Source organism: Triturus cristatus, chromosome 6, assembly GCF_964204655.1.
Source record: "Triturus cristatus chromosome 6, aTriCri1.1, whole genome shotgun sequence".
In the NCBI taxonomy this organism is placed as follows: Eukaryota; Metazoa; Chordata; class Amphibia; order Caudata; family Salamandridae; genus Triturus; species Triturus cristatus.
In genome coordinates this window covers 1,385,252,490-1,385,278,083 of record NC_140589.1, presented here as the reverse complement: position 1 = coordinate 1,385,278,083, position 25,594 = coordinate 1,385,252,490, and positions in this window count along the sequence as shown.

Genomic DNA, 25,594 nt, shown 5'->3' with positions numbered 1-25,594 from the left:
CTTATGAGATCGTCATGTTTTCAAAACCCCCACAGTTCAGCCCCATACAGTTTTGAACCCAGGCCCTTGGCCTTGTAGATCTTAAGTGCAGGTGAGATAGGTTTAGTGTATGATATATAAAACTCATTACGTATTACACCTGAAATCTGTTTAAGCTTAGTAGTTGCCTTGTTTATTTGGAGATGCCAGTACATGCCCTCTGCAAATGTGACCCACAGGTATCCAAAAGAGTAACCTTCTCTAGGGGAACTCCCCCTGCAATGAAGTCATTATGACACTGTAAAACAAATATATTGCATTTTGAAATTAATACAATATGTTATGTTATGTTACAATAATTTATTAAGTGCACATCTACCCTGTCTTGGCGCAGACTTCAAAAGAGCAGGAAAGGAGCCTAATTGTTAAGGAGCCACGTTTGTAGCTCCTTCTTAAAGGAGATCAGCATGGGCATAGCTCTCATGTAAGGGGGCAGGTTGTTCAAGAGCTTAGTGGTTCCAGCAACAAAGCTTCTGCCTCCCCAGTTCACTCTGTGGGATCTGGGAACCATCATTAGATTCGCCCCCAGAGAACGAAGCCATCTGCTAGGAGTGCTTCAAAAACTCATGGCCAATTTTTTGTAATGCTTTATAGGCGGTGCAAAGGGCCTTACTTTGTTATGGCTTCTTACTGGAAGCCAATGCAATTGCCAAATTTCCTTAGCAACAGATTTGAATTTAGGAATCCCAGAAAGGGGCCTAGCGGCAGAATTCTGCACCATTTGTAACTTGTTTAGGTTTTTTTTCCTGCATATTAACTGAAAGGCCATTGCAGTAATCCAATTTTGAAAGAACTAACGCAGTAGTTACTGTCTTTCTAGAATGCGATGGGATGAAAGGAAATAATTTCTTAATCCTTCTAAGTAGGTAGAAACAGGAGGAGACCAAAGAATTGACTTGCGGCCCACAGTTTAGCTTACCATCCATTAAAATTCCTATTTTTTTGCCTTGGTCCCGGTGATCCCAGTGATAGGGGTGGGCCCATTTCTTCTGGCCACCAAATAGGAAACCAGGCGGGAGAAAGTTTACTGAAGAGAACCACCTAGGTTCTATTAGAATTATGTTTAAGGCAGTGTCTGTTCATCCAAGAACTGATTGCCAACATGCAACCATGGAAACTGGCAGATACCTCAGTACCGTTTTCGAAGGCTGACAAGACGGTTTGAGTATGGTCCATGTACAAGGTTAGCGAAAGGCCAAAAGATTTAGCCAAAAGGACCAATTCTGTAATATTAATGTTGAACAGTGTTGGACTGATAGATGGACTCTGCAGGACCACGCACAGGAGAGAAAAAGAATAGGATTCATAATGACCCAGTGCTATTGACTGCAGTCTGTCAGAGAGAAAAGAAGTCAGTAGATAAATAAAATTATAAATACATTTTATTGCACAATTACTTAAAATCATTGCAATTCTTACAAAAAGATGTCAAAATCAATTTTCATTCTCTATTTAAAAAAAAAAAGTTTGTGACTGGCGTGGCTAAGATTCTTAGTGGTCTTCGGCAGGGAGAATAGTTTTTATTGCAGACATAAATTTTACAAAATGGGTGGCCAGCTGAGCGAAGTCACCCTTCATGCACTCCTCCAAGGCCTCCCTTGGCATGTCCGTACATTGAGGATGCGCCAAATCAGACGCAGCCAAAAACTTTGCAAGGGCCACAGGATCTTACAAATGCATATACGTGAATTAAAGTTTCTTCCCAATTGCCGCAAGAGCTGCACTGAGAGGGCATGTCTTCCTTGTACCTCTGGCCATACGTATAAGCCATCAGAGGGATTAGTCCAAAGCGTAGTCTCATTAAATGGTGTTTCACTGATGCCTTCATAGTGTGGTAGGATTTCATGGTCTTAAAGTTTTGACACCCAGCTTCCATGAGAAAGATTTTTCAAGGCTAGTGCATCATGTTATACTTACAATATCTTTGCTTGTTTTGTTAACACTTTTGTGGTCACACCTATGGGTAACGAACTGGACCATATATCCTGGGCCTCAAGTGCAGCCAAACAGTGCATTAAGAATTTGCTCCAAGCGGTTCTAGGGTTATTTAGCAGTGACCAAATGCAGCTCTTTAATGTGAGGTCTCAGGCATTTTTAGTTTTTAAGCAGTAGGCAATGAATCTTGCTTTCATGATCCAATGTCGAGATTGGGTGCTAAATGGGCATGAGACGTTGAGTTAGGTAGATGGAACACTCTGCAGAAACAGGCTGATTGCACTCTGTCTAGCCATGTGAACATTTTATCTTTAAAAGTCAGCGCACCAAAGGCTACTGTCGGTAAAAATGTGGCACCCATCACACTAATTAACGGTGAGAAATCCAGAGAATTCAGGGCTTTCTTTGTTCTTGAGAAGGGCCCCTCCAAGCAGTGGGCCACTCCTTGGATTTCTGAAAATGCAGTGCCGATCTTCCTCTGTGGTCTATCAAGACTCCCAGGTGCTTATATGTGGCCACTACCTCTATAGATTTTCCTTCGATATACCAGGAAAATGTTCTTGCTTGTTGTCTCAATACCATCATAACCTTTGTTTTAGCGATGCTGATCTTTAAAGAGTTTGGATGCAGTAAGAGGACAATGAGGCAAAGAGCCTCTGGAGGCCCACCTGGGTTTGTTTGAGGAGAATCGTAAAATCCTCTTATTGCATTGATTGAATTTTAGTGGATGCAATTTTAGGCAAAAATGCTTGAGTAAGAGCCAGCCACTAGGGAAGGTCTGCTTGGTACAGAAGTCAGCAGAGATTTGGCCTTATCCTTGATACCTAAAGTACTGATACGATTAATCAGCATCCTGTGGTCAACTGTTTCAAATGCTGCTGACGAATCAAGGAGAATAAGTGCCGCAGCTCCACCTCTATCCATGGCAACCCTAATCTCTCCCGTTGCTTTATTCAAGGTCCAGACCTGAAACGGAATTGAGTCTCATCCAACAATTGATTCTCTTGTATGCACTGTGTAAGCCAAACATTCATAACTTTTTTTTACTAGTTTAGAGGGAAGCAGAAGGCACGAAATGGGCCAATAATTGTTGAGATCAACTAGGTCAGGGTTGGGTTTCTTTAAAAGTGGAAGAATAGAGGCAATTTTTCACTGAGTGGGGAAAACTCCAGAAATAAACATGGAGTTAAAGACGACTGCGAGATTTGCACCTATGATGTCTGGGATAAGTTTCAGAACCGAGGGAGGGCAAGGGTTGGAAGGCAAGCCAGACTTTGTCTTGCCAACATGATGGCTCTCTGCTCTGCCATAACAGGAGAGAATTTAGTAAAGGAACAAACCTTGTGAGAATCCTGGAAGGAATGAGATAAGATGATATAGAAGGAATAGTGGCCTCAAACATGGAATACATTTGATTAACTTTATCCTTAAAGCACGGCGCCAAAGTGTCGCAAAAAGCTTGTGTGTTAATACTGGGATATTTACCAGAAAGTGTGGTGAGTTTAAATTCTGCTTGAAAAAGCTGTTTGGTAGAATCTTTAGCTGTCTATATTTGCTGAGAGAAATCCCCGCTCTTTTCCTTGATTAGTAGGTGTTTATATTTAGCCAAAGCCTGCTAACACTGAGATTTCTCTAGCAAATCATATTGCGACGGCCAACGTCTTTCCAGTCTCCTGCAGTATTTCTTTTCAAGCCTAAGTGCTTCGGAGAACCAAGGGGTGGAGGGGATGTTCCTATTTTTGGAGACTTTGGTGTATGGGGCAAGTTTAGAAAAGGCACCCTAAAGCCAGTCTGTGTAGTATTGAGAGGCCTGATCTACATCAGGAGGAAACTCAGGTTGAGTATTAGCCAACTGTTGAGTGAGGAGAGAACTGTTTAGATTTTTCCAAGACTGAGACTGGCTTGAAAGGCCAGGCCAAAGGTTCTTAGGGTGTGCTAACATATTTATTTGGAAAATTATGGCATGGTGATCACATCATACTAAAAGACAGACCTCCTTAACACTGATCTGGGTGCTATTAGTAAAAAGGTTGTTTAAAGTATGTCTGGCTGATTGTGTCGGTGCATTAATGTTTTGTGTAAGCCCCAATGTATCCAGTAAAGCCGCAGTCTTTGTCTGATAAAGCATCCAAGTGAAGGTTAAAATCACCTAGTATGGTGATGTCCCTTTCACAAGCAATAGCCACTAATACGGAACCAATACTGTCCACAAATGTACCTCTAGGTCCAGGAGGGCAATAGACAAGCATGCCTTTGTGTGAGTGCTTATTAGACAGTGTTATCTTAACGATAAGACTGTTGTGGTAGATCAGCGCATGTCCGCCACCTCTTTTCTTGTGTCTGTCTTGTCTATAGACAGAGAAACCCAGAGAGTGTTGCCATACAAAAATCTAAACCTGCAGAGGGCTGGCCCAGGGGTCTGTAATAAATAAAAGGTCCAACTACTGGCTATCAATGAAATAGGCAATTTAATTTTTGTTTTTGGGAAGAGAGCACATGTTAATAAGAGCACAACATGTCTGGGCCATAACAACATCCATGTCAGGATGCACAGGAAGAGTGATGAGATCCGGCTGTGTGTTATTAAGGGGGAAGGATGTATTTGCTGCAGCGGTAATGGAGGGGAAGTCCCACACCTTGCAATTAAAGTTGTGCTGCAGAGGAGCAGAGTGCAGATCATGGGTGGTTAATGTAAAATCACAATTATGGCAGCGTGCACTGGTCCTAATGGAGAGGTTAGCTATGTTAAAGCAGACACAGCTATTCTGCGGGGCAAAGACATTCAGAGCATGTAGTTCCTTACCAGTGAAAGTAACATGTGAGTGTTTGCTCCTGTCAAGTTGGGCAGGAGTCCTGGTGCTCGGCGCAATCCGACCAAGAATGGGCGCAGATGGGCTTGCGTTTGGCGTGCCTTTGGTGCACCAGTGATGCTCCTGCTGCACGCATTCGCTGCACGGTCCTGCTGACCCCTGAGTTGAAATAGCCTCCCATGGCAGGGGTATGTCCTCAATTCCGGCGCTGAGGCGCGATGAAAATGTGAGTGGGCAAATAAACAAGGAGTTGAACTAGGGCCCAGCAACCGCTACAGAACTCAGACTCCCCTGTGAAAACTGTATACTGGGAAATGGAAACAAATTAAAATAATAGTCAGAAAGTTAAAATGATAAAATTAATAAAAGGGAAGACTTACTTCCACTAAGATGGCTCCCAAACTCGAGGAGCCAGGCACCTCCCATAATATGTCACAGAGTGCCTACAAGGAACATTAAATAAATGAGCTACCAATCTGTGCTCAGAAGGAGCACAGATTGGTTGAATACAAGTTGAAAAGGTTGAAAAGAATATGACACATCTTGAAATGAACATGTTATGTTATGTGTATTTGCAAAGCACACTATCACCAGTGAGGGTATCTTGCTGCTGAGCAGGTGTATGTGCCTAGACCTGCTTATGGTAGGTTGGTTAATTAAAAAGCAAAAACCAAAGGAGATGATGGACGGAGTGTTGAACATTGCAAGCACTCACCCCCAGTCAACCGATCTGGGTTTAATCCATCACCGTTCTTTAGCCCACTCTGCCACCCCAGCTCAGACATGGCCATATGCAAATCAGTCTGACCCTGTGCCTCATGGGAACAGTCCAGCCCGAACTGCCAAGCCATGTCTTCCCTGGACCGGAAACAAGCTTCCTAGGACCGGTTTCTGGCATTTCAGCCGTCTTCAGCCAGGCTTGCTTGAATCCAGTGGCAAAGTGAGCAAGGGACTCACGTCTGAGCATACCCTGCCAACTTATGGCGAACAAAGCAAAAACCAAAGGAGATGATGGACGGAGTGTTGAACATTGCAAGCACTCACCCCCAGTCAACCGATCTGGGTTTAATCCATCACCGTTCTTTAGCCCACTCTGCCACCCCAGTTCAGACATGGCCATATGCAAATCAGTCTGACCCTGTGCCTCATGGGAACAGTCCAGCCCGAACTGCCAAGCCATGTCTTCCCTGGACCGGAAACAAGCTTCCTAGGACTGGTTTCTGGCATTTCAGCCGTCTTCAGCCAGGCTTGCTTGAATCCAGTGGCAAAGTGAGCAAGGGACTCACGTCTGAGCATACCCTGCCAACTTATGGCGAACAAAGCAAAAACCAAAGGAGATGATGGACGGAGTGTTGAACATTGCAAGCACTCACCCCCAGTCAACCGATCTGGGTTTAATCCATCACCGTTCTTTAGCCCACTCTGCCACCCCAGTTCAGACATGGCCATCTGCAAATCAGTCTGACCCTGTGCCTCATGGGAACAGTCCAGCCCGAACTGCCAAGTCATGTCTTCCCTGGACCGGAAACAAGCTTCCTAGGTCCGGTTTCTGGCATTTCAGCCGTCTTCAGCCAGGCTTGCTTGAATCCAGTGGCAAAGTGAGCAAGGGACTCACGTCTGAGCCTACCCTGCCAACTTATGGCGAACAAAGCAAAAACCAAAGGAGATGATGGACGCAGTGTTGAACATTGCAAGCACTCACCCCCAGTCAACCGATCTGGGTTTAATCCATCACCGTTCTTTAGCCCACTCTGCCACCCCAGTTCAGACATGGCCATATGCAAATCAGTCTGACCCTGTGCCTCATGGGAACAGTCCAGCCCGAACTGCCAAGCCATGTCTTCCCTGGACCGGAAACAAGCTTCCTAGGACCGGTTTCTGGCATTTCAGCCGTCTTCAGCCAGGCTTGCTTGAATCCAGTGGCAAAGTGAGCAAGGGACTCACGTCTGAGCATACCCTGCCAACTTATGTCGAACAAAGCAAAAACCAAAGGAGATGATGGACGGAGTGTTGAACATTGCAAGCACTCACCCCCAGTCAACCGATCTGGGTTTAATCCATCACTGTTCTTTAGCCCACTCTGCCACCCCAGTTCAGACATGGCCATATGCAAATCAGTCTGACCCTGTGCCTCATGGGAACAGTCCAGCCCGAACTGCCAAGCCATGTCTTCCCTGGACCGGAAACAAGCTTCCTAGGACCAGTTTCTGGCATTTCAGCCGTCTTCAGCCAGGCTTGCTTGAATCCAGTGGCAAAGTGAGCAAGGGACTCACTTATGAGCATACCCTGCCAACTTATGGCGAACAAAGCAAAAACCAAAGGAGATGATGGACGGAGTGTTGAACATTGCAAGCACTCACCCCCAGTCAACCGATCTGGGTTTAATCCATCACCGTTAATTAAAAAGCCAGGTCTTCAGCACATATTTTAATATTTTAATATTAGACTGGTGTTGAAATGAATATGATTCACATTGTAATTAATACAAATCAAATTGAAACAAAATTAATATGAAACACTTTAAAACTACTATAACATGCATGAACGATTATTGAAATGAATATGACATGTTCAAGTAAACATGAAATTCACTGAAATTAACATGTCTAGTGTTAAAATCATGATGACCTACATAAGAGTATTATGTTATGCACTGAAATCAGTATGGAATGCATTAAGAGAAAAAGCACACACCTTAAAATTACTATGGCATGAGTAGAAATGAATATGAATATGAGATGCGCTGAAATTATAGAAAACAGTTTAAAATAAATACGGCCTTTGCTGAAATCAATATGATCAATACTTATGTTAATATGACATGAGTTGAAATTAGTATTACTAATGTTGAAATAACTATGGCATATATTGAACTGATCATGGTATATATTGAAGTGAATATGACCCCTCTCCAAAGAAGTATGAGATGCATTAAAATAAATATTGCTTATGCTGATATGAATATGACACACAGTAAAATGAATATAGCATGCATTGAAAGTAGTGGGATCACTGTTAAAAAAATGCGACGTGCCCTAAAATGAAGATGATCAGCACTAAAATGAATATAACACTTGCTGAAATTAAATGGTATTCACTGAAATTAATAGGGCATATTTTGAAGTGAATGTAACGTAAATTTAAATGAATATGGCCCACATTGAAAAGAATATGTCACCTCTTGAAATGAATATGGCCAAAGTCAAAATAAATATGATGTACATTAAAATAAATAAGACACTCCTCGAAGATAACATGAAATCCTGTGAGATAAAGGTGACATGCACTGAAATGAATAACACATCCCAGGTCTCAGACATTATATTCTAGTGAAAAGGACTCAATCATCTAGGAACCACTCTAGATTATGACTTCTTTTTGTGCTATCTGTGCGGCTTGGAAAAGGAGAAAAAGCGTACGCCGGTCCTGTTTTAGTTCTGGACTCGGGGGCTTTGCTGTACCCCCAGTACTGAACTTTTACTTACTTCTTGAAGCAGCTGCTGTGGGCTTGGAGGGAGGGGCTGTGTTTGAAGCAGAGAGCCTGGGATCGAGACTCAGTTTTTGAAAACCGGTTTCCTTATTTGAAAAGGTTCCGACTTCCCCAGGTCCTGTATTGGAGGCGGTGCTGAGCTTGTGCATTCTTCGGCAATCAGAACGGCTTGTGCAGCTTCTGGTGTTACAGATGCCGGGCGCTTGGATTAAAAGTGTAAGGTGAAGGCTGGAGGGGGCAGGAGGGAGTAGGACTTTAAAGGAGAGTGATTTTTTTTTCTCTCCTCTTTTTTCTCCTCTTCATCTCCCTCAGCCAGTAAGCGTGTTGGCTGTAGAAGGGAGTGGAAAGGGGTAAATAAGACATTACAGCGTTAGAGGACTTCTGCCTGTTTTTCTTCAGATTTTGCCATCACTTACCTCTGCCTGCTGGGTTACAGGCTGCTGCTCACGCCCCTGCTGCCTCTGAGGAGACCCTCAAGCTCCGGCCATCGACGCCATACCCTGGTGGGACTCTCTGTCCAAGGGTACACTAAGCACCCGCATTGGAATCTGCTGCCGCTGGGGGAGGCATGGTCATCGCGCTTTAAAGCGCTGCATCGACCCCCGCAGCGCGGGAAGCGCGCAGGTCGTGCCCATCTGTGCCCGTTGGGGGCCGGAAGAGGCAGGGCAGGGCCATTCCCCTTGGCTGCTGTAGTCCTAACGTTGAAGTGCTAGCGGGTAAGATCTACACTAATTTCATTGTGCCCAGTTTCACCGACACAGCATTCGCTGACCTCTTTTGAGACTTTACTGTTATTTGAAAGCACCCGTACTCTGAACTATGAACTGATGAACTGATGAACTGTGGACTGTATTGTTATTTATACAAAACAGATACTGGGCGGGTCACATTAAGGTGGAGGTGATCTTGGGGTGGCTGGTGTCATGTTTTAGCCTTGTGTTACTTGATCCCTTACGTAGCAGGAATAGCCCATAGGGGATAAAATAAGTGCAGCTGGGGTTGTGATTTAACTGTTTGGAAGGATTGTAATAATAGTCTGCTGTTTTTTTTCTAATTCCTTTTAGGAGCCTAACCCCGGTAGCGCTGCCTAGCCTCTCTAGTTTATCTTTCTCGTATTGTTGACCCATAGACGGTAACACAGACAAAGAGTATGAATAAACGTAAAGGTGCAGCAGGCACCTTGGATGCCTTTTTAACCAAAGCAGAATCTCTGTTGACACACGAGATCCAAATGACAGAAAGGCGACTGTCACTAGATCCCACGTAATTTCCTATGCATAAAGACGCAAATATGCCATTAACACCTAGAATAATAGTCCAAAGTGGACCTGAAACACCCGCCCTGCCAAATCCAATTTCTATATCCCCAAACCTAGCACTAGATGATGATAATAGCCCAAGCATAGGAACCAGATCCAGAGCCTTAAAGCAAATAGAGAAAGCCAAAGGGAAAGGACCCAGAACAAGGCAGAAGCATGCTACGGGGGGATCAGAACCCAAGAAAATAAGGGGCCCAAGGTCAAATACCCAGATAAACCATCGAGCAAGTGAACAAACTGTAGTATCGACAAAAACTTCTATTACACAGACGGAAGCTGATGTCGTTCCTACCTCTGAGATAGCGAAAGAAAGTCCTGAGGCTCTTGAGCGTGTAATTAGCGTGATACTGGAAACAGCCTTTAGATCTATGTTAACACAGATAAATGGTCTAATAGATAATACATTTGGCTTACTGGACCTGAAAATTGACCAGTTAAATGACACTGTGGGTAATCTGAGAGATAAAATAGACAGTAATAATATTGGAATTATAGAAAGGGTGGGTGATCTAAGGCATTTAGAGGAATCTCGGTTTCCGAACACTGTTGGAACAAGCAGTAGGATAAAGGACACTCTTTTGGCTAAATCACCGACTCAAAGAGACAGCAGAGAAAGAGGCACAAGGGAAAAAGAGCAGAATAGGGATGATACGAGGGGAAGGCATGCTACGGACGATAAACATGAAACCCCAAACCGACCCATAAAAGGTCAGGCCCTGAGACAGTAAAAAACTCACAAGATCCAAGTTTGAACCCAAGTTCAGATATTCTAGGATTACCACCTGCCTCATGTCCTTACGCAGTATTTTTAGCAGGGGTTCCGGCACTAAAAAAAGGACAGAGTGAATCCTAGTCAACTCTCCGAAACAAGACAGTCGATTGGCTGACAAAACACAAACATTTTAGACCACGAAACGCTAACGAAATTTTGATGGTCCGCTGAGTAGGGTGGGTTGGCAACTCCCTCAAGAACCTAGATGGCGATTGTATAATAGTTAATTTTCGTCACCCGCAGATGGTCCGATTGCTATTAAATACCAGAGCGGAAACCTTGGCCCTAAACACTTGTATTTGTGCTCTCCCATTGGGGTATTTTTACAAACCACATCCTGGGCTATTAATCCATGATGATGCGCTAATATTATCCCCGAATAGGTTCCAGGCACTATCTGTCTTGGATGCCGTGGATTGACAAGCAACTCCTATCGTTGGTGAAATACTCCCTCCTGCAACTAATGAGGCAAACAGATGTACAGAACAAATGTGCTTCAGAAATATGCATTACCCAGAGGAGTTGCAGGGGGAGATAGCTCCTGATAATGCATATAAGCTACACACAGTTGCTGGGGAGGAGGAGCAGCAATGGCTATTACCCATGGACATAAACATTTCTTCTGATATAGTGAATAGTCCTCATAGGCTAAACACAACAAATCCAGGAGTAAACATTCGGAAAGCAATACGATTTACATCCTGGAATATAGCGGGACTAAACCGGAACCTTAAAGATATGGAATGGGTGGAATATACAGAGCAAAGTAATATTCTTCTCTTACAGGAGACTTGGGCTCTAGAAACTCCCCACAGGGTAGTGTTTAAGACCTTCAGCGTAAATGCCATTCCGGCAACGAGAGGTAGGCCTTCTGGAGGTCTCATTATATGGATTAGAATAACCCTCAAAATTGAATCAATTGCACTACACATAGCATACCAGGACTTGGTTGGTGTAAAAATTAAAACACAGGATAAAAAACTAATATATTTAATTATTTACAATAGACCAAGTCCAACTTCGAAAGAATCTTTAACAATAAATCAACTTGATTCATTTTTTAATCTATTAGAGGCTGGTGCAATGGTAATTATCGGGGGCGATCTCAATTGTAAGTTTGAACCGGTGGTGGGGTTTGATAATCTTTTTGAAGACGAAGACACAATGAATAATATTCCCGCCCTAGAAAGTAGTCCGACAGTGCCCTGCACTATAGCAGTTGCACAGATCATGAAACTAACAACAGGGCAAGGTCTTAGAGCTTGAAATGGTCGGTTACCCTTGGATAGACCGAATACTCCAACCTTCTGTAGAGGTAATTATAGGAGTAGCATCGATTATATATTGGTTTCTGTTGAGTTTTGGCCTAATGTATTAGATTTGAAAATTGATGACAGAACCGATAGTGATCATCGTCCCTTGCACTAATACCTGACCTTTTCCTTGGTAAAAGTTTGGACAATGAAGAAACCTTTACCTCTATTGATGCTAACATAGTTAGTAACAATCGCCGTGCTCTAAAATGGCCACACATACTAGGAAAGGCTGAATCCATGATACAGATTTATAACATCTTTGCTGATACTGTTTCTCTTCATTTAAACTCATCAGGAGTGGAATTTCCAATAATGGCTGTATATCAAGCGTTGCAGGATGCACTGGCACCAGTATTGAGTAGATTACCAGGGGAACATAGCGGAAAAGGTAAAAAAATAGGAGCAAATCCATGGTATAATAGGGAGTGTCGTGAGGTAAAAGCTGACTTCATGCTGTCAATAAAAGAGAACAATGTAACAGCTACAAGGGAGAAAAGAATTAAATATAAGCAAACCCTTGCCCATGCTAAAAAAACGTGGGATGATAATACTTGGACAGATTTAATTGAAGCGGCCAAATCCAAAAATCAAGCAGGCTTTTGGTGCTTAATAGCAAAAGGCAGAAAGACAAGTTTGGAAGATAAGGACCTTTTCCTAGATGCAAAAACTTGGGAGGACCATTTTTCTAGACTCTATGCGGATGTACAAGTGGTAGAGACACCTTGCACTATAATAGCGGTGCCCAACCCTACTATTAATAATCTTCACTTTAGCCTGGAGGAAACATTAATGGCAATAAATGCAGTTAAGCCAGGGAAAGCCCCAGGCCCTGATAAAATACCGGGAGATTTATTGAAGCATGATAGCAGTGTTTGGGGCCCCTATATTAATTACATATGTAATGCAATTACAACGGCAATCGCAGTGACCCTGCAAATTACCGACCAATTAGTTTAATCGATATTTTACAAAAAATGTATTCTAGGCATATCTTAATGAGTTAGAACGACTGGCTTGATGAGAATAGTGTGATCTCAAAATTCCAGGCGGGGTTTAGATTAAAAACAAGCACAATCGATCAGGTTTTTAGATTTTTATGCTTATGCTGGCAATATATAAATATAAAAAAGGGCCACTTGCATATTGCTTTTATAGACCTAAAGGCCGCTTTTGACCTCGTACCCCGGAACTTACTTTGGGAGTCATTGAAACAGCAAGGCGTCCCTGTTGAACTATTGATGCAAATAATAAGATTGCACAAAATTAATTTTGCAAACGTAAGGTGGGGCCCGAGGGGTGAACTAACTGAGGCCATTCTGGTAAGAAGGGGTGTACGTCAGGGGTTTGTAATGGCACCCACCCAATTTTCAATATATGTCAATGATATTCCAAGTCATTTACTTGGGTGCACATATGACTCGCCCAAGTTGGGTGGGGATTTGATGCCAGCCCTTTTATTTGCTGACGACACCATACTGATATCCCAAACCCGAAGGTCTACAATCTCTATTGAATTCAGTCAGTCAGTCATAAAAGCTTTATTCGATGATTAGTCATAAAAGCAGAGATCCATTACACAATAAATTACCAGTTATTTATAAAAATAAAATTAAAAGCCGTAAGAATAAAAAGAACAATAGTAAAATACATGGAATCCTACTCAAGACTATATACCAATGTGCAAATAGAAGCAGATTTAACAAACCGTTATCAATCATTATTGAATTCTTTTAATACTTACTGTAAAAAAAAAGTGCCTTGAAATAAATTCCGGCAAAACAAAGTACATGGCAATAAATCCACACAAATATTTTAAAAAGAATCTAGCAGTTAGTGGCCAAAAATTAGAGTATGTATACGATTTTAGTTATTTAGGTATAACTTTGGACACAAAGTTGTCCTGGAAGCAACAGTTAGAAAAAAATAAGATTATCCAACTTCAAAACTCGTTTCCAATAATAAAGATGCATGGGAGTAGTATATCTAGAGCGTTGACTCCTGCTTTGGAGGTTTACAAATATAAAGTACATTCAGGCGCTCTTTATGGCGCCGAAATTTGGGGTCCACACTGCAAAAGGAGCTTTGAATTAGGAGAAAACATGTTTCTTAGAAGGGTTTTAAGCTTGCCAGTGAGAACACCCCTAATTCCAATTATTATGGATTCAAACGTGAAACAAACGGACCACCATGCAATATTAAGACCCCTACTATATTGGGTGCGGCCCTGGTCAACTCCTGAATTGACCAGTTACAAGGAGGGTTTACAGGAGATTTTAGAATTTGACATAAGCAGGGGTACTCCGTGGACCAAACATGTTTTTTCCTGGTTCGAGAAATTGGGCTTGAAACATTTTTGGGACGCTCCGACATAGCTGACTATGGCTAGTAAAAAACTGTTAAAATACACTTTTTGGACCCATTTTCAAAACAACGTGTTACATTGCGCAGGCAATGGTACATTAACAACTGAGCTTCTTCTTTTTAAGGAAGTAGCCAGTTTTTAACCTTTCTTGGATGAGATATACCCACCACTAGCTAAGGCCCTGTACATGAAGTTTAGGTATGGTGTACTCCACATCAATGCGAACACATCTAAATGGGCAATAAACTGTGATAGAAATAGTAATGAATTTTGTGAATTATGTCAAAATGCATTAAAGGAGAATGACTTACACGTACTATTCTTCTGCAAAGCATATGGCAAACAGAGGAACAAATGGATTAAACCCATCTGCCGTAACCTGACTACTAGAGTCTGTATAGAGGCAGGAAGAATATTGAAAACAGATACTTCCCAAAAAATAGTTTTTAGTGTTAGTAGGTTTTTATTTAATGTGAGTCCTATAAGAGCTACAGCTGGATTAAGACTGTAACCACGCACATGCACTTTATGGCCTTAACGCTAAAATTAAATTATGGATTTATCCATGCATAGAAAAGTATTTTAAGTTGGTATGACCACGTGAAAATAATATTGAAATTCCATCTAATTATGCACATGCTCAAATTAGAATAATAGATAATTACTCTTGTGTATAGTTTACTAAAACATGTTTAAAAAAAAAATTCTTTATGCCTAAGTTTCAATGTATTTATTGTTTTAATAGCATTTCTTGGTACGGAAAATGTATTAGTCACTCAGATTGCAGCCCCTACCATGTTAAGGTGTTACTATTTAAATACGGAATTGTCCTCTGTATTTTACAATTGTATGTGTACATTGAAGATGCATCTTTTATGGTTTTATTTTTAACCGAAATAAAGAATATGATGATGATGATGATGATGATGAATAACACATATGCTGAAATGATGATGACATGCTTTAAAATGCGAAGTGTTATAATTTGATTACACAAACTAAAATATAATTGACATGCCCTTAAGTGAACGTAACATGTAGTGAAAACACAAGAAATCATTTGAAAATGTAATACATGGAGATGCAGCATAAAGAGGCTGTTGTACAAAGACATGCAGTATGTGGAGCTTAGGCCACACAGCCAGAGACATTACAAGCTGGGTGGAACTACACTACTGCATGATTTCTCTGGTGATACCAGTCAGCATAATTACAAGTAATGCTGGGTCAGATTAAAAAGTCTCATTACAAGTTGATGATGAAACTGCCGAATAGGTGGAAATACCACCGCTCAGATCTTTTCTTGCTAAATTACATAAATATGCCCAGAAATATCATGTCAAAGCCAAATTTACAAAAATCTCCGCACAGATAGCTACAATGTCAGGAGCAAAATATTTGCACTTAACATGGCTCCTGGGTGAGAACATTAAAAAAACAGACCTTAAACAATATACCTTAGAATACTGTCTTAATGTGTGAGAACATATAGCCTTACATTTAAGAATAAACCCTCTCCAAAAACCCTAGGCACAAAAATAATAACTACAATATTTATGTCTCTGGCAGCTCCAATCTACTTCCCACGCTAACCCCAAGTATCCCATCTCAACACAATGCCATACTACTACCACCTACACCCGAATCAAATTAAAGAAATAAACATATAAGTATACATTCTATACCCCTAGCTAGCTAATTTCTAACTGCCACCCTAACCCCAACTTTCTAACAACCCAAGTGGAGAATGTGGTCTGCAGTTCTTGAAACTGGAAGGACCTGAGGACATTCCTTCAAAGTCTTCCTCCTGGTGAGACCAGAGGTCAATTTTGCAAATTGATACTGGACCACTGTCACACCACCAGAAACTGTGTACAAATATCAATGTCAACATTTTAATCATATGCCACACAAACTCTGAATTTTGTAACTGTTTCCAAAAGCAGTGCATGAACACCATGAAATCACATTGCACATAATCCTGACATATCTCAGGCCTCTATGACTGTGCATTCACCTGCCATTGGTACATCATCTTTTTCTCAGTGTTTCTCTCCCTCTATGAGGACATCAGCTACAGGATGTGTAATTTGAGTAGGTGAGATGATGCAAACAGTGACTGCAGTTGGAGCCCAATAGTGGTAGATGTAGTTTATGACACTAAAGTGGTGGTCAACACTAGGGCACTGGAGTCTTCAGTTGCTGTGAACCTGATGCATGCTGGTGAAGTGTGATAGGTACAAAAGGCTGACTATGGATTGAGTGGTTGTTGGGCGTAATTCAAGATTGAGTGAATATTTAATTACATTAAACTAGCAATATAGGATATGCAATAATTACTACATTATTCCATGAGAGATGTCTGACACTTGTGAGTATGCAGAGAGTGTGACTGGAAAGTCAGTGTTGTGTTTTGTTGCACATCCATGTGTCTTGTTGCTGTTTGTGGAGACTGTGCAGACCTGCTGTTCCACACTGCCACTGTGGTTGTGTTTTCTCATGGATTGCTGTCACATGGTGCCTTCTTGCCTCCAGTGTGGCATGTTGTGTGTGTTGTCATCCCATCCCCTAGCTGTGCTTCAGATGCCTACCCATTGTGGGTCTTCACTCCCTCTCTTTGTGTATGGTACACTCCTGCCATGTCCCCTACTGACATGCAGTACACTTCACTTTGGTGTCAGCTGTCCCCTTCATTTACATGTGTGTGTGCCTCCCCATCACTTCACTTGTGACACTGTGCTTTGTGGTGCAGTTCTTTGGCCAGTGTCAGTGTGTCAATCAGGGCATTATTTCACCAATGGGTTGTATGTGATGTTCTGGTGCTGTTTGTCAGTCATAGTTGCTCCTATGCAGTTCAACTGTGTGTGCTGCCCAGTCCTCTGGTCAAGTTGTTTCCACCTTTGTGTCCCAGACTTGTGTATCTCTTGGTGTTGTGTTGGATGTATGTGTGTTGGCTGTGTTATTGCTTCACTTCCTGGTTGTGCTGTTGTCTTTGTGCTGTGCTGTACGGTGTTGTGTGGGTTGCTGTTCTGTCACTGATGTCAGTGTGTGGCTGGTATGCTTGGTGTGCACACACTGCTTGTTGTGCATGCAGTGCTGTGTGTGTATGTTGCCTTGTCATTGCCTGGTGTGCATCCCCTGATGTCCTGCTGTGTTTGCTATGTGATTTTTATGCCTGTGCATCTGTTCTTTGTTTGATGTGGCTTTGTTGTTCTGTGATGGTGCACTTCTTGTGTGTGTTGTGGTATGTTGTCTGTGCATTGTTCCTGAGTGATGAGGTTGTGCACTCCTGTTGTGTCTGTGCTCCCATTGCCTTTCCACAGTTTAACTGCATAGGACATTTGTGTTCTTGTTGTGGTTCTGTGTGTGTTTCTGTTGGGTTATGTGTTTGTCTGTTGTTGTTTGCAGAAATTTGTTCTGGCATCCCTGTGTGTGTGTGTGTGATGTTTGTGGCTACCCCCAGGGTGTGTGATTGTTTGTGTGTGAATTGACTGGCAAGTTTTGCCAGCCTTCAATGTGTGTGGTGCTGCTGGTGTACACCTGTGAAGTAGTTGTATAGATGTGTGGCTGTTCACAGTTTGACTTCAGGGCCTTCTTTTCATCCTTGTGCCTATACGTGATTTGCCTTGCTGTCTCCCTGTGTTGTTGCACTGTGATGTCTGTGGTTTGACCTCACTGACTGTACCAGCCATGTGTGCTTTGATGGTGTGAGGGTGTTGTTCTCTGTTCCTTGTCTTGCAGGTGATGTACACATGCTTGTTGTGTGTCTCCATGGCCTTCTATTTGTGTGCAGCCCACTTTGGTTTCCCTATTTGGTGTGCTCCATTGCTGTTGGCATGTGGGGTATGTATGTGTCTGTGTGTCAGTCTGTGGTATGTATGTGTGACTATGCAGGGTGTGTGTCCATTTGGAGGTTAATTCCTTGTATGTGTTCATTTGGTGCTTGTCCTCATTTTTGTTTCCATGAGTGTGGTGTTGTGGTGGTGTGTGTGTTTCCCTGGCCTTGTGCTATTGTGCTGTGTGTTGTGTGCCACTCCTGCAGTGTCTGTCTCCATGATTGCTTGTTGTGTGGTGCAGGGTGTGTATTCACCTGGCTTGTTGTTGTGCATGGGGTGCACAGGGTGGGCACATGGCATGTGCCTTCATGGGGTGTGCTAGTGTGTGGTGGGAGGGGGTGTGGCCCTGTGGTCTTTGTGCCCTGCCCGTGCCTGGCACTGGCCCTGCCTTCTGCATTGTGCGCATGTATTCCCTTGTGTTCGCTGCTGCGGTGATGTGACCAGGACATTGCTGCATTGTGGCGGTAGCTGTGTGTCCTGGATGCAGAGGGGTAATTTGGTGGCAGGTGGGTGATGTGTGGGTTCCCCTTGTGGGTGTGTACCTGTCCCCACCAGGGTGTCTGATGTGGAGTTGAACCCTGTGTCTGCCCGTGTGTTGTGTTTGCGTTATTGTGTACTTGCGGCAGCGTCCGCGGCGGTCCATTTGTTCCTGTTGATGTAGCAGGTACAGCACCAGAAAGACGTTTAGAGAAGGATCCATGGCGGTCATGACCGGGTGGTGTGGACCGGGACTCTGGTTTCGTGCTCCGCTGTCGAGCTTCCGCCATCTCTGGTTGGGCGGTATCTCCGCTGTGGTGCGTCTGATTGTTTGGGGCATCCTAATTTGTGGAGCGGATCGGACATCATTCTGCACGGCGGTGAATCTCCATTGGCTCCCACCACCGCGGTGGCAGGCGCACTTTGATGGCAGTGCGCGTCGCACCGTGGAGGTCGGGAAAAGGGCTATGTTTGGCCATACTAATATGGCGGACGTGAGGACCTCTGCTCATGGGCAGAAACAGCATTTTCTGCACCGCCAGCACCGTGGTGGTCCTAATGGACGCCTTAGTGTCCAACACTTTCCCCAAAATGGGTTAGTTTGAAGTGAAAATACTAAATGTAACCGTTTTAGTGGCCCACACCTTCCCCACAATGGCTTTACATTGGAGCAGGAATAGTAAATGTGACCCCTTTAGTGTCCAACAGCTAACAAAAAGGGTTTAGATTAGAGTGGTAATGGTAAAAGTTATCCTTTTAGTGTCCTACACCTTGTCAAAAATAGGTTACATCAGACTGGGAATAGGTAATGTGATCCCTTTAAAGTTTAACACCTTCCCCAAAATTGTTTTGATTGGGGTGAGAATTCTAAATGTAACCCGTTTAGTGTCCAATACTTTTCTTAAAATGGTTTTGTATGCAGTAGGAGTTTTTAATGTGATTTAAGTAGTGTCCAAGATTTCCAGAATACATATACACAAAATGTTAATACAATTTTAGTTAAATTTAGTTCAATAATCCATGTAAATTATATTTAAACAGCTTTATGTTTTTTGCGTTTTTCTGTAATGTTTTCCATTGTTTTATTATACATTATTACTGTACTTTTAAATATGCTTTTCAAATGTACTTTCGACATAACGTTTTGTATATATTAAATAATTGTATTATTTTATACACTATTATTTAATACCTTACATTTTTTAACATATTTTTATGAAAACGTTTTATGTGTTTGACAGAATGTAGAAGTGTTTACATTTTTTAAAATACATTTTTCTATATTTTAGTTGTTTTCTATGGAGAGATAGTCTTTCTTTTATTTCCTATGAGGGGCATTTTTGTTTTTACTGCAATCATCTATGTTGTAGTTATTTGTTTAATTGTGAGTCTATTTTCCTGGAAGGAGGTAATGGGAAGGTGCTGCTGTTTGTTGGAACAGGTAAGATATTTTTAAAGATTTGTTTTAGGGTTTTGCGGGTGGTGGGGATATAAGAAAAAGTTATAAACATTAGTTAGTGTGGTTTTGGGGTTTGTCTTAGATTTAGGGCCTGATCTAGAACTGGTACCGCCATCCCGCCACGACAAAGGTCCAAAGTACTCCTCCAAGCTGTCGGCAGTCCACCCACCTATTTAGTTGTTGCGTCTATAGTCAGAAGACAGTTGCAGTGGCGGTCTTCTCTCCTGGATGACAGTATTCCACCGCCATCTGGCTGGTGGGATTGCACTGAGCCGATTTAGATTTTCCTGTTGTCCTGGTAGTATCCTGGAGTTTTGATGGAGTGAGGTTCATGGGGGTGTGGACACAGGTAAGTACAACTCATCAGTATGTCAATACACATATGTGTCACGTTTGCATGTAGACCATATGTAGGCAATGTGATATGCCCCTTCATGTTACTTCTGGCATGCCACTCACACAACATACACACCCTATTGAATGCACACCCACAGGCACCAACAGCACATCCCCCCAAGCACCACAACAACAATTATTTTTAAGTGCCACTTCAGGTGTGTTTAAGTTCCCTTGATTAGTAGGAAACTGAGCACTACTGCATTGCACCAAAGTAAAATGTTACATGTAGGAGCATTGAAGACCGGCTACAGCAATTGTCAATACACGATACGTAGTGCAAATGTAAAAGTAGCTTACCTTGGATCTCTGCAACATCAGAGACATTTGCCGTCATGGTGGAGTCGGTGAAGCAAAGGAGGGACCTGAATGATGGGGTAAAAAAAAGGAATCAGAAAGACGGAAACAGAAGCAGGAAAAAAGGTAGGTTTTTACCCCATTTCCATTGATTCTATCATCTCAAATTTGGAGGGATTTCCACCACAGCTGCCAGGGCAGAAAGGCACATCATAATCAGCTCGGCAGGAATCTGGGATAGAGTCCTGCCGACAGCCAATTCTGGCCTCCGGCCGGCCGTCGAGGCAGATAGGAATCCCTAGTGGGACCACAGTGGTTTTTCATCTATTGAACTGCCAACATCTAAATAGAGCGGGTGGATCACCAAGACAGTGGGCGGGCAGATATAGGAAAGGAACGTCCTCCTGATTTGCTCCTGCAGATGCAGAGTATTTGGATGAGGTGGAGTGTGGTTGAACACAGTTGCCTGGCTGGTTGGTGGAAGTTGAAGTGGGGGTTGTGGTAGGCAGGGCCGACATTGTGGAAGGCATTGTAGGTGTGGGTGAGCTATTTGAATTGGCATAGCTTATAGATTGGTAGCCAGTGTAGCTCTCTGAGGTGAGTTATGATGTGTGCGCCTTGGAGGATGTTGAGGATGATCTGCCGGTGGCGTTATGGGTGGGCTGGAGTCTTTGTATGTGTTGACTCGTAATGCCAATATAGAGTATGTTGCCAAAGACAAGTCTGCTGTTGATGAGGGCCTGGGTGACCGTTCTTCTGGTGTCAGTGGGGAGCCATTGGAATATTTTGCTAAGCACTCGTAGGATGAAGAAGCAGGAAGAGGTGACGTTGTTCACTAATTTGGCCATCATGAGTCTGTCTTGCAAGATGATGCCAATGTTATTTGCATAGTCAGGGGGCTGGTTGTGGGTACCAAATCTGCTGGCCACCGGGAGGAGTCTCATGCAGCTCTCTTGTTCCTGAAGATCAAGACTTCTGTTTTATCCATGTTGAGTTTTATGCATTTCTGTTTCATCAGTTTTGCAATGTTTGACATGCAGGTGATGTAGTTGGTCCTGGTGGTGCGGATGTTGTTTGTGAGGGAGAGGATGAGCTGGGTGTAATCTGCTTAGGGGACAATGTTGATTCCATGGGATTTTATGACATTGGTGAGTGGCGCCATGTCGCGATGATCATTGAGGGACTTCACAGCTGAGGTTCTTGGGTTCAGAAGTGCAGTGTGGGAGCCTGTCAAAGAGAAAATAAGGTTGTCATCTCTGGGAAGGTACATGTACTCCAGAGTTGTGGATTTCTGTGATTAGGGTACTGTTGAAGACGGTGTAGAAGACTAAAGAGAGGTTGAGTATTATGAGTGCTGCGGTTTCCCCTATGTTCATGATGGTCTGTATGCCATTAGTTGCTGCGATGAGACCAGTTTCTGTGCTGTGTTTATGCAGAATCCAGACTACGAGATGTCTAGAAGGTGGTTTTGTTCAATATGGTTTAGAGAGCTGTTTGTTGATAGCTTTCTCCACAACTTTGGATGGGAAGGGCAGGAGTGGGACATTTGCTGTCACTATTCCCATACCCCAACCTATAGATTAATTCATCATGGAGGAAGGGAAGGAGTGAAATATGATGTGCGAATGCCAGATTAATGGGTGGCCAAAGATGCCTCAGGCCTATGTGTCTGGTTTAACATGTGAAATGGGATTGCATGGTGTTCAAGCAGTTGCTTCTTGAATACGTGGGAAAATTGAAAGTTTCTGTGACGCACATATTTAAATTTTGATATTGATATTTGTATTTCATTCTTAGGTGTTGTCACAACGTTTAGAGGTGTGAGAGCATTACTGTAGTCATTTGCAAAGGTTAGCACCTGCTTTGAGCTGGATGAAGACTTTGGAGGTATGTCCTTAGCTCCATGCGATTTTAGGAACTGCAGTGCTTGGTAGGAGCGTTCCGAAGCTGGTCTGTTTCTGCTGCACAATCCACCTTAGGAGGTCCCACCCTTGTGACACTTTCCAAAGGTGGGTATATCTGGTGTGAAGTCAGTCTTGGCCTGAGGGTCCTTCTAGGTCTAGGTAAGACCGGGCCAAAATGTCTAGAAATTAATCCTCATTCTCCCCTTAAGTTGTTAGATAGTTGGGGGTTAGGATGGTAGATAGAAATGAGCAAGCTAGTGGTAAACAATATTAACTTATACATTTCATTCATTGATTTGGCTGGGGTGTAGGTGGTAGCAGTATGGTGCTTTGTTGAGATGGGATCTCTGACATAATATCGAACTTACAAACATGGATATACACATATGTCGGAATTGAAATATCAATTGCAAAAGTATTGCCTCCTTATACTTAACTATTAAAATACCTAATATCGAAGACACTAATACCGTTTGCAGTTAAATTGATTTTCACATATATTGATAACAAAAATATTGGAAACACTAATATCGTCGCCTACAAGTAAACATATCAAAAATATCAATTAGCACTTTATTGATCACAAGATTATTATCGCCAACATAACTAATAAATCCTTTCAAATACATCCAAAAGACAAATTTAACTTTGAAAATTTACTTCAAAGGAACCCAAAACTTATAATAAACAACCATAATAAAAAAGTATGTTACTTTAGCCAATAATTAAACAAACCCACCAAAACAATTGCTATTAAATATAAACATATAAATACATTCATTAATACAAATTAGTATATATGCAATATAATTCCATAAATAAATAAAACAAACTATATATTATACTACAAATTTAAAACATTAATTAGTATTTACCAAACAAAGACTTAACTGATAAAAAAAATCAAACTTTACTAAACCGATCAAAAAAATAACACTATAAACAACTTTAACCAATAAAATCAAACAAACAATTAAGCCAGCTATATAAAAGACACACTAATTAAACAATCTATGATTTAAACAATTCTAAAAAAACACCCCCACGCAGCCATACAAGGCAGTTACTATCATTTTAATCAAAGTATATGGTGACACTTTCACACATCTACACTAAGGGCCGGATTATGAGTTTGGTGGTGTGACCGCTGGACTGCATTTGCGATGGTCGGGAGTATGCCACCAAGCCACTGGCAGCCAACCAATGTATTACGAGAACACTGTCAGGCTTGGGGGGCTGTGTCAGCGGTGCCATGGCAGCAGCCTGCTTTGGCTCATAGAGAGCCTGTAGCATATGCCACCACTGTGGTTGCACCACTTGCACGTTGGTGCACTGTGTACCATGCACCATGATGTGCATGGCAAACAGTGCACGCACAACTGTGTAAGCAGAGGAGTAGGGGGCACAGCATGTGCCCCCATGCACCCACCATATGGATAAAATGGCCTAGGGCCATGTTTATGGCCGCTTTCCCTGCCTTTCTGCCAACCTTTCCATGGCGGGGTCCCCACAGTAGATCACCACTTTCCCCACTGCCGCCCTGTCGGGTTCCAGGATCCTGGCGATGGCAGTGGTCTTGTGCCGGGCTGGTGATGATCCAACTACCAAACTCACAATTAGGCGTTCGGACTGCCGAAGTTATGATGGTCGCACTGCCACCAAAGGTACGGTGGTTTTGGGACTGCCACTAACAACTAATTTGTTTTCAAATTCAAACAAATAATAGCACTAGCTTATGTCCCTGTCACAGAGGTAGTCAACCACTGTAACCTACTAATAGAAAGCCCTTTCTACTGACAAAATGAAAACAAGCTTAACCCTCTAATAGACTAGTTCGAAGATACATGCGTTGGCAGACTGCATTGGTGAGGACACAGAAACCAAACCAAGTACCAGATACCATGGTGGAATGTCTATGACAGCACCTTGGCACAGGAAGCCAATACAAACAACGCTGTGGAAGGATGTCAGCATGCCTTCCAATCCACAATAGGCACAACGCAACCTACATTACACAATTTTATTGAAGTTTTACAGGACAAAGCTAACAAGAACTAAGAATAGAGCAATTTTTTTACCCGAATTAGCCCTAAAGTAAGGAAAGTAACAAAAATAATGTATGACATGCTACAATTTTAAATCATACTCTTTATAAATAATAAAGGAGTACATTACTTAGAAATGACAGTAAAAAGTATATTATAAATGAAATATAAACCTACCAAAAAACCTCAAACTACAGCAAACTAGAAACCAATTAATCAAAACATTTTTATTTTTTTAAATATTAACATACATATTTCACTATATCAGTGAAACAAATATATAAAATCTCTAAGTTATTGAACAATTCAACATTAAAAAATGTATATAATAAATATAAAAAAAACATTTAACAATAATCCACCGACCAAAGTAAAACATTTCAATTCATAAAATCAAATAAATACAACAAATATTCAAAATATTGCACATAATCATAACATACACATAGCATAACCAATATAATATCACATTTCCCACCTACACAAATTAAGTATTAATATTGCACATAATCATAACGTACACATAGCATAACCAATAAAATATCACATTTCCCACCTACACAATTAAGTGCAGATCATTTTCCATCCCCACAAATTAAAAAAATAGTAATCCACAAAAAGGATAAAAATCAGCAAAAGCCTCCCCCCAAAAAAGTGCGAACATAGGAACAATTCAGTCAAAATCCCTCAAAGCAATCCAGAATCTGTAGGTTCCTTAAAAAAAGTATTTTAAAAAAAAGAACTGCTCCAGGAAACCCAAAAACCATTGGTTTATAATAAACCAAATATATTCTTTAAAAAATGAAAACTCCAAACTCCCATAGAAATCGTATGGGTACAAAAACCTGTAAAAGAAACATTAAAAACCCACCCACATAATACATCACAATCTCAAGTATACAAATACACAAGACTAAAGTCCTAATTATGAGTATGGCGGTCCCAATACCACTGTACTTGTGGTGGCGGTCCGACCACTGCAACCTCCACCGTCCAACTGTGGATTACATCAGTTGGATTTTAACCTGCTCGATACAAGACCGCTGCCACGGCCAAGATCCTGGGCCTGCTGTGGCGGCGGAAGTATGAAATGCGGCAAGGAATGCAGGCAGTGCCGATGCCAGCACCACCGTGCCG